The following is an 8,841-nucleotide window of genomic DNA, read 5'->3' as shown; positions in this document are numbered from 1 at the left end:
TCTGGGAGGCAGAGTTTGCTGGGAGCCAAGATTGTGCCACTGCACTCCAGCCTGGGTGACAAGAGTGAGACTCCGTCTCAAAGGAAAACAAAAAAAAAAAAAGAGAGAGAGGAAGTGAAGAAGAGAAGGAATGAGGAAAGAAGGGATGAAATAAAGGAAGGAAAGAAAAAAGAGAAAGGAAGGAAAGGAGGAAGGAGAGAAGGAAGGAGACGGAGAGAAGGAAGGAGACAGAGAGAGACAGGCACAGCCTGACACCAGGCATTAAAGCATCATGGGGAAGATGAGGTCACACCAATCAGACCTTCCCTCATCATGTGACCTTGGGTAAGTCACCTAGATTTTCCCAGCCTCAGTTTCTTGCTCTGTGAAATGGGATCGGCTATTCCTACTGCATCAGAAGAATCAAAGCTGGTTCAACAAACCAGGCAAACACGCCCCTCCAGGTAGTTTAATTTTGAGAATTTAACGTGAGAGTTTGTTGGAGAGGAGAGGAAGTACCACCAGACCAGTGGGCGAGTGGCCCTCAGGGGTCAGCAAAGGCTGGGAGGGCCGAGGAGACGGGCTCCATGGAAGGTGGAGCTGGTGGAGTGTGGGGAATCAAGATGAGGATGGAGATGGAGTGAAGGAGACCACAGAGGTGTCCTGTCCCTGCCAGGGTGGACATGGCCTTACACAGAGTGGGGATGTGGAGTTGGGGAGGGCTCACGGCTTCCACTGATGTCCAGGTTTCCACCCATAGTGCTGCTTCTCCTGCCTTCCTGAGACCTCTGGGGACCTCCTGTGGGCACCATGGTGGTTGGCTGATTAGATTTAGCCAAAGAATGATTAGTGGATTCCAAAGCTTGATGTGGTTGGGTGTGGTGGCTCATCCCTGGGAGGCCAAGGCAGGAGGATGGCTTGAGGATGGTTGAGTTCGAGACCAACCTGGGCAACATAGTGAGACCCTTTTTTTGTGCAAAAAAAATTTTTTTTTTAAATTATCCAGGCGTGGTGGTGTGTGCCTGTAATCCCAGCTATTCAGCAGGCAGAGGTGGGAGGAATGCTTGAGCACAGGAGTTCGAGACCAGCCTGGGGAACATAGGTAGACCCGATCTCTGCAAGAAATAAAAACAAATTAGCCAGGTGTGGTGGCGCACAACTGTGGTCCCAGCTGTTTGGGAGGCTGAGGTGGGAGGATGGGTTGAGTCTGGAGGTCAAGTTTGCAGTGAGCTGTGATAGCGCCACTGTGCTCCAGCCTGGGCAACAGAGCAAGATCCCATCTCTAAAACAATTTTTTATTTTTGAGATGGAGTTTCGCTCTTGTTGCCCAGGCTGGAGTGTAGTGGTGCCATCTCGGCTCACTGCAGCCTCTGCCTCCTGGGTTCAAGTGATTCTCCTGCCTCAGCCTCCCAATTAGGTGGGATTACAGGTACCTGCCACCACGCCCAGCTAATTTTTTGTATTTTTAGTAGAGACGGAGTTTTGCCATGTTGGCCAGGCTGGTCTTGAACTCCTGACCTCAGGTGATCTGCCCACCTTGGCCTCCCAAAGTGCTGGGATTACAGGTGTGAGCCACCATGCCTGACCTAAAACATAAATTTTTTTTAAAAAAATCAATAATCCCTTATTAGACAGTGCAACCTTTTATCATCTGGCCCATTGTGGATGGCTCCCACTGCCCCCTCCGCTGGGCACCAGGCCATCTTCACTTTGGCATCTTACTCCCTTGTCCCTCTAGCAATACTGAATGGGCTCTTCATTCCCAGGGAACACATGCCCATTTTTCTTGCCTCAATAACTCCTCCTGTGCTGTGTCCTCTGCCTGGAGCATCTTCCTCAGTTTTCCATCTGCAAACTCCTTTTCCTGAGGACTTGGTTTGGGCATCCCCTCTTCCAGGAAGCCCTCCCTGACCTCCCCCTCTATGTTGTCCCAATTGCTGTCTTTTGAAAAAAGTTTATTATTATTTATCTTAGAGACAGAATCTTGCTCTTGTCACCCAGGCTGGAGTGCAGTGGCACAATCACAGCTCACAGCAGCCTTGACTCCTAGGTTTAAGTGATCCTCCTGCCTCAGCCTTCCAAACAGCTAGGACTACAGGTGTGCACCACCCCTTGCAGCTAATTTGTGTGTGTGTGTGTGTGTGTGTGCGTGCATGTGATGAAGTCTTGCTCTGTCGCCCAGGCTGGAGTGCAATGGCGTGATCTCGGCTCACTGCAACCTCTGCCTCCCGGGTTCAAGCAATTCTCCTGCCTCAGGCTCCTGAGTAGCTGGGATTACAGGTGTGCACCATCACACCCGGCTAATTTTTGTATTTTTAGTAGAGATGGGGTTTTGCCACGTTGTCCAGGCTGGTTTTGAACTCCTGGCCTCAAGTGATCATCCCGCCTCAGCCTCCCAAAGTGCTGGGATTACAGGCGTGAGCCACTGTGCCCGGCCCTCTCAGCTAATTAATTTTTTTTTTTTTTTGTAGAGACGGGGTCTCACTACATTGCCCAGGCTGGTCTCAAACTCCTGGGCTCAAGCAATCCTCCTGCCTTGGTTTTCCAAAGTGTTGGGATTACAGGCGTGAGCCACTGCACCAGACTACAATTGCCGTCTGGTTTCCACTTTGCTGGGAGGGCAGGGACCAGGTCATTCATTCACTGCTGCTTTGTCAGGGCGTGGCACATGAAGATTAGAGTAGGCAGTCTAAATATTTGCAGAATCAATACCTGAAATGTTCTTATTTTCATTCCAGTATGAAGCAGATCTATTCTCACCTCCATCAAATCTTATTGCCTGCCTTGGGAGTAAACGCTAATTAATTCAACAGCAGCTTTTAAGCCTTCTGTGCAAGTTTAGGAAGAGGCCACTCAACCTAGCTAGATCCTAGGAGCCTTAAACGTCCAGAATGCAAACCCTTCCCTAGAAGGAATTCCCCTCAACCCTCACCCCACTTCACCTTTTGATGGTTTACTCAAGGGCCTCAAAATGCTACAGCTGCAGAGGCTGAAGGTTCTGAACATGAGACTCACCTGGGAGACCCGGGCCTCGCCCCTCAGCCTCCCTGACCAACTCAATCAGCCTCTTGCCCGGGGTGGGCTCAAAACTCCCCAAGTGATTCCAATCTGCGTTCACGCATAAGAACCATCGGCGTGGGGGTAGAATCAGCCCTGTGAGGTGGGGCCAAGGGCTGCGAAACACCTGCCATCAGCTGAGGGCATTTAAGGCTGACCAAGGGGCTGGAGGCTGCGGCTCCTGGCCAGGTGAGTGGTTGGTGGCTTGTCCCTGTGTGAGAAGGTGCGAATGTGTGCACGAGCCCCGGCTCCAGACGTGGCTGAGTCCTTCTGTCTGGGTATTGGCTGATCAGATATCTTGCTCTTGTACGGGTAATGAGCCAGGCAGCTGTTTGGGGGCCCTGAGGAGGCTGCTGTGCCCTTGCTCTCCACCACGGAGGTGCCTCTGGGGGCCCTTTCTGAAGCAGATCTGCCTGCCCATGGGGGCAGCTTGGAGAAGGCCTAGGCTGTTGTCTCTGTTGAAATCAGCCAGTGTCTTTAGAGACACTGTGCTAGGTCGTCTTTGGCTTGTTTTCGAGGGTGGATAAGGAGGAAGTGGTAGGTGCAGGGGTCTGTTTACTCTGCAGAGCCCAGACGCGGGCTTGCGGGGCGTCTGGAGTGAGTCTAACCACATAGTGGGCTGTGACTCCCATGTCCTCGGCCTTGCCATGTGCCCCTCCTTCCTGAAGTACTCCCCGGGATGTTGTCACCTGTGGGACTTGTTCCCGATTCAGCCCCCTCTCAGGAAGCTTGCTTTTATATCTTTCACAGGTAGAGGGCCTGGTCTCTTGCCTCCTTCTTGTGGACAGGAGTTTGAGACCAGCCTGGGCAACAAAGACCCTGTTTCTACAAAAAAAAGAAAAACAATTTTGAAAAAATCAGCCAGGTATGGCAGTGTGCACCTGTAGTCCTAGCTACTCAGGAGGCTGAAGGGAGAGGATCACTTGAGACCAGAGTAGGCAACATAGCGAGGCCCAGTCTCTATTAAAAAATTAGCCAGGTGTGATGGTGCATGCCTGTGGTCCTGGCTACTCGGGAGGCTGAGGCAGGAGGATTGCCTGAGCCAGGGAGTTTGAGGCTGCGGTGAGCCGAGATCACTCCAACCTGGGCATAGCCTGCAGCCCCTCTGGCCCCTCTTTCTCAGCATTGAAACTGAAGTCTGGAATCCCCAGGTGCGTCTCATTCATGTTGGTAAAGCCCCTCAGAAAGCTAAAGAGTAGCGAGGTGGGGCCGGGCATGGAGGCTCACGCCTGTAATCCCAGCACTTTGGGAGGCCGAGGTGCGTGGGTTGCTTGAGGCCAGGAGTTCCAGACCAGTCTGGCCAACATGATGAAACTCTGTCTCTAGTAAAAATACAAAAATTAGCTGGGTGTGGTGGTGTGTGACTGTAATCCCAGCTATTTGGGAGGCTGAGGGAGGAGAATTGCTTCAACCCAGGAGGCGGAGGCTGCAGTGAGCCGAGATAGCACCACTACACTCCAGCCTGGGTGACAGAGCAAGACTCTGTCTCAAAAAAAAAAAAAAAAAGGCAAGGTGGAGTCCCCGTTCCTGGGCCTTTTCTCCTCCCTGGCTGTCCTCTCCTGTCCCTGGACACTTTACCTACCTCTCCACCCCCAACCCCAGCTAGCCTCAGCTTGTGGACCAATGCATCTTGAGGCATTGAGGCAGAGGCTGCTGGGATCCCTGAACCCCTCCTTCCTGGCAGATAAGTCTCATTGACTCGCTAGCTCGAATCCAACATGTGGTTTTAGCTTAAACAAACCCTACTTTGAAGAACTGGCTGGTAGTGATGCAGATCTGAACATACAGATATCAAATGATGTCCAAGGTACAGATGAAAGAAACACATGTCGCAAAATGGCATGTTCAAGATCCCCTCCTCGAATTACCATGTCAGTGCCTGTGCAGCTGCAGCCTGGCTAGGCACACAGAGGGCGGTGAGTTTTTAAAGGTTAACTTGGTGGAGGAGTGGGGTTATTGGAAGCTAACGTTCAATATATTTCTGAAGTATTTATATCCTTTAAGCCCTCACTATGTGTTACTTTGAAATCCAAAAAATGCTATTTTGTAGAAGCCAACTCTTGGATGATGACATGTCTTAATTTAAAATGGTTCTCAGTTCATGAAAGTTGCTCACAGGAAAAACTCAGCTAGATCTAGAAAAGTATAGAAAGCTCAAAAATGGCCTGAAATGCCCCAACCAGAGGAAGCGACTCAATACCGTTAATAAGACCTGGAAGTCCATAATGGTCCCTTACTCAGAAGGATTGAAAGGGTAAGAGGTGGCCGGGCATGGTGGCTCATGCCTGTAATCCCAGCACTTTGGGAGGCCGAGGCGGGCAGATCACCTGAGGTCAGGAGTTCGAGACCAGCCTGGCCAACATGGTGAAACCCTGTCTTCACTAAAAATACAAAAATTAGCTAGGCGTGGTGGCGCATGCCCGTAATCCCAGCTACTCAGGGGGCTGAGGCAGGAGAATTGCTTGAATCTGGAAGGTGGAGGTTGCAGTGAGCTGAGATCACGCCACTGCATTCTAGCCTGGGCGACAGAGCCAGACTCCATCTCAAAAAAAAAAAAAAGGGGGTGTTGGTAAGAAGCCTGGGAGCCTAGGGGACCTTGGGCATGGTAGGGTTCCTTGGCAGGGCCTCTGGTACCTGTCACACAGGGCAGGGGTCTTACAGTGTATAGGGAGCAGCTGAGCTGGCCTGAGACCCCAGGGATAAATAAAACCCCTAGGTGGATGACATTTGTCTTAATCACTAGTTCGGCTTTCTTGGGATCTCAAACTTGAAGAACCAGTGAACAAAGGTACTGACTTGGGCCAGGTGCAGTGGCTCATATCTGTAATCCAAGCACTTTGGGAGGCTGAAGTGGGAGGATCACTTGAGCCCAGGACTTCGAGACAAGCCTGGGCAATGTAGCAAGACACCTGTCTTTCTAAAATGCAAAAAACTTAGCTGGGTGTGGTGGTGTGTGCCTGTAGCCCCAGCTCCTTTGGGAGGCTGAGGTGAGAGGTCATCTGAGCCCAGAAAGTCACAGCTGTAGTGAGCTGTAATTGTGCCACTGCACTCCAGCCTGGATGATGGGAGTAAGACCTATCTCAAAACAAAAAGGGGCAGGGTACTGACTTGGACTGTGTATAACTCAGTGCTTTTCTTTTTTTTTTTAATTAGAGAAGGGATCTCTTGCCTAGGCTGGAGCGTAGTGGTGCAATCATAACTCGCTGCTGCAGCCTCAACCTACTGGGCTCAAGTGATCCTCCTGCCTTAGCCTCCTGAGTAGCTGGGACTGCAGTTGTACAGCAACCACCTGGCTATATATTTTTTTCATTTATTTGTAGAGATGGGGTCTCACTGTGTTGCCCCTAGTCTTGAACTCCTGGTCTCAAATAATCCTCCCAAACTGCTGGGATTACAGGCATGAGCCTCTGCCTGGCTGTCAACACTTTCTTAAGTAAAGAACGACAGGGCAGCTAGCTCTCCTGGTCGCTGCCAACAGCCATGTGAAGGGAAAGAAGCGGGATCCGAGCTGTGACCAGAGAAGCCTGGAGAAGCAACAGGGATCTGTTCTGCTGCTGGGTTTGCAGAATGTCCCTACACGAAGTGATCTGCTAGCTCTGTAACCTTCAACCCTCTCCCTAAAGATACCTCAAGGAGTGGGGAGGACCCTGTCTCATCTGCAGCTGAGCTTTCTCGGCTTCAAGCCATTTCCTATGATATTTGGTTTGAAGGAAGGTGGCAAACGCCTTTTTTTTTTTTTTTTTTTTTTTTTTTTGAGACAGTCTCGCTCTGTTGCCCAGGCTGGAGTGCAGTGGCACCATCTCAGCTCACTGCAACCTCTGCCTCCCGGGTTCAAGCGATTGCAGTGCCTCAGCCTCCCGAGTAGCTGAGACTACAGGCGCCCACCACCACGCCCAGCTAATTTTTGTATTTTTAGTAGAGACGGGGTTTCACCATGTTGACCAAGCTGGTCTCGAACTCCTGACCTTGTGATCCACCCACCTCAGCCTCCCAAAGTGCTGGAATTACAGGCATGAGCCACCGCGCCCAGAGTTTCTAATAGCCATGGCTTCCAGGATGTGGCAGAAGGATGAGCAGTTCCCTTGGCAATGGTCTTAGAGCTGAGTGCTGTCTTGGGTCTTCCCAGAGGCAGGATTGCAGCCCCTTGTACCAAACTGGCCTCTTCCTCATGCATGCTCAGTCTCATTAACTGAGATAATTGTGCCATTGGCAACATGTGAAGCGTAGCAACAAGGTGGCAGCTAGAGCAGGTATTTCAGAAGTGGCCTCTATTGTTTCTGTTGCATGAAATGGGCTTTCCTCCTTTCTAACATCTCACCCCATGTGTTAAGTGCCACCCATAGTGGTGGCCTCCCTTCCTTCCCTTCCTTCCCTTCCTTCCCTTCCTTCCCTTCCTTCCCTTCCTTCCCTTCCTTCCCTTCCTTCCCTTCCTTCCCTTCCTTCCCTTCCTTCCCTTCCTTCCCTTCCTTCCCTTCCTTCCCTTCCTTCCCTTCCTTCCCTTCCTTCCCTTCCTTCCCTTCCCTTCCTTCCCTTCCTTTCCTTCCCTTCCTTCCCTTCCTTCCCTTCCTTCCCTTCCCTTCCTTCCCTTCCCTTCCTTCCCTTCCCTTCCCTTCCCTTCCCTCCCCTCCGTCCCTCCCCTCCGTCCCTCCCCTCCGTCCCTCCCCTCCCGTCCCTCCCCTCCCGTCCCTCCCCTCCCGTCCCTCCCCTCCCGTCCCTCCCCTCCCGTCCCTCCCCTCCCCTCCCTCCCCTCCCCTCCCTCCCCTCCCCTCCCTCCCGTCCCCTCCCGTCCCTCCCGTCCCTCCCGTCCCTCCCGTCCCTCCCGTCCCTCCCGTCCCTCCCGTCCCTCCCTCCCCTCCCTCCCCTCCCTCCCCTCCCCTCCCATCCCTTCCTCCCGCCCCTCCCTCCCCTTCCCTCCCCTCCCTTCCCTCCCTTCCCTTCTTTCCTTTGAAACAGGGTCTCTCTTTGTTATCCAGGCTGGATTGCAGTGGCGTGATCTCTGCTCACTGCAGCCTCCACCTCCTGTGCTCAAGTGATTCTCCCTCCTCAGCCTCCCAAGTAGCTGGGGGACTACAGGTGCACACCACCACAACTGGCTAGTTTTTTTGTTTTTTTTGAGATAGGGTCTTGCTCTGTCACCCAGACTGGAGTGCAGTGGTGTGATCTCAGCTCACTGTAACCTCTGCCTCCCAGTTTCAAGTGATTCTCCTGCCTCAGCCTCCCAAGTAGCTTGGACTACAGGCACATGCCACCATGCCTGGCTAATTTTTTTTTTTTTTTGTATATTTTTAGTAGAGACGGGGTTTTGCCACATTGGCCAAGGATGATCTCAAACTCCTGACCTCAGAGGATCTGCCCACCTTGGCCTCCCAAGGTGCTGGGATTACAGGTGTGAGCCACTGCACTGGCCATGGTGGTGATCTCATGCTTTCCTAATTAGACCTTGTTACAGATTTTTGGCTGCAAAGCTTGGACGCAGGAGTCAAATCTGATGTCCTGGTTCTGATACTTCACAGTTATGGGAACTTTGGGAAATGATGTCTGAGATGGCTCCTTCACCTGCAAAATGGGGATATTTTTACCTTAGTATTAGATGAAACTTCATTTAATCCTAAATGTCTAAAATTCTGGGCACATAATAAATGTTTTGGGCCAGGTGCAGTGGCTCATGTGCATAATTCCAGTGATTTGAGAGGTGGAGGCAGGAGGATCACTTGAGGTCAGGAGTTCAAGACCAGCGTGGGCAACACAGCAAGACCGCATCTCTGAAAAATGAAAACATTAGCTGAGTATGGTGGTGCATATCTG

The 8,841-nt window shown here is 51.7% G+C and overlaps 1 protein-coding gene across 1 annotated transcript in view; it reads left to right on the top strand.

The window, feature by feature from the left end:
- Positions 1 to 3,147: 3,147 nt before the first annotated feature.
- KPNA7 (karyopherin subunit alpha 7) overlaps positions 3,148 to 8,841 on the top strand; it is a 46,756-nt gene continuing 41,062 nt past the window's right edge. The window contains exon 1 of the mRNA XM_009453238.4: positions 3,148 to 3,225. The gene's annotated coding sequence lies outside the window, so the exon portion shown is untranslated. The remainder of the gene's footprint in view (positions 3,226 to 8,841) is intronic.

Source organism: Pan troglodytes, chromosome 6 (assembly GCF_028858775.2).
Source record: "Pan troglodytes isolate AG18354 chromosome 6, NHGRI_mPanTro3-v2.0_pri, whole genome shotgun sequence".
NCBI classification, from domain to species: Eukaryota; Metazoa; Chordata; class Mammalia; order Primates; family Hominidae; genus Pan; species Pan troglodytes.
The sequence above is the reverse complement of the archived record's forward strand: the minus strand, read 5'-3'. Positions and strand labels throughout refer to the sequence as shown.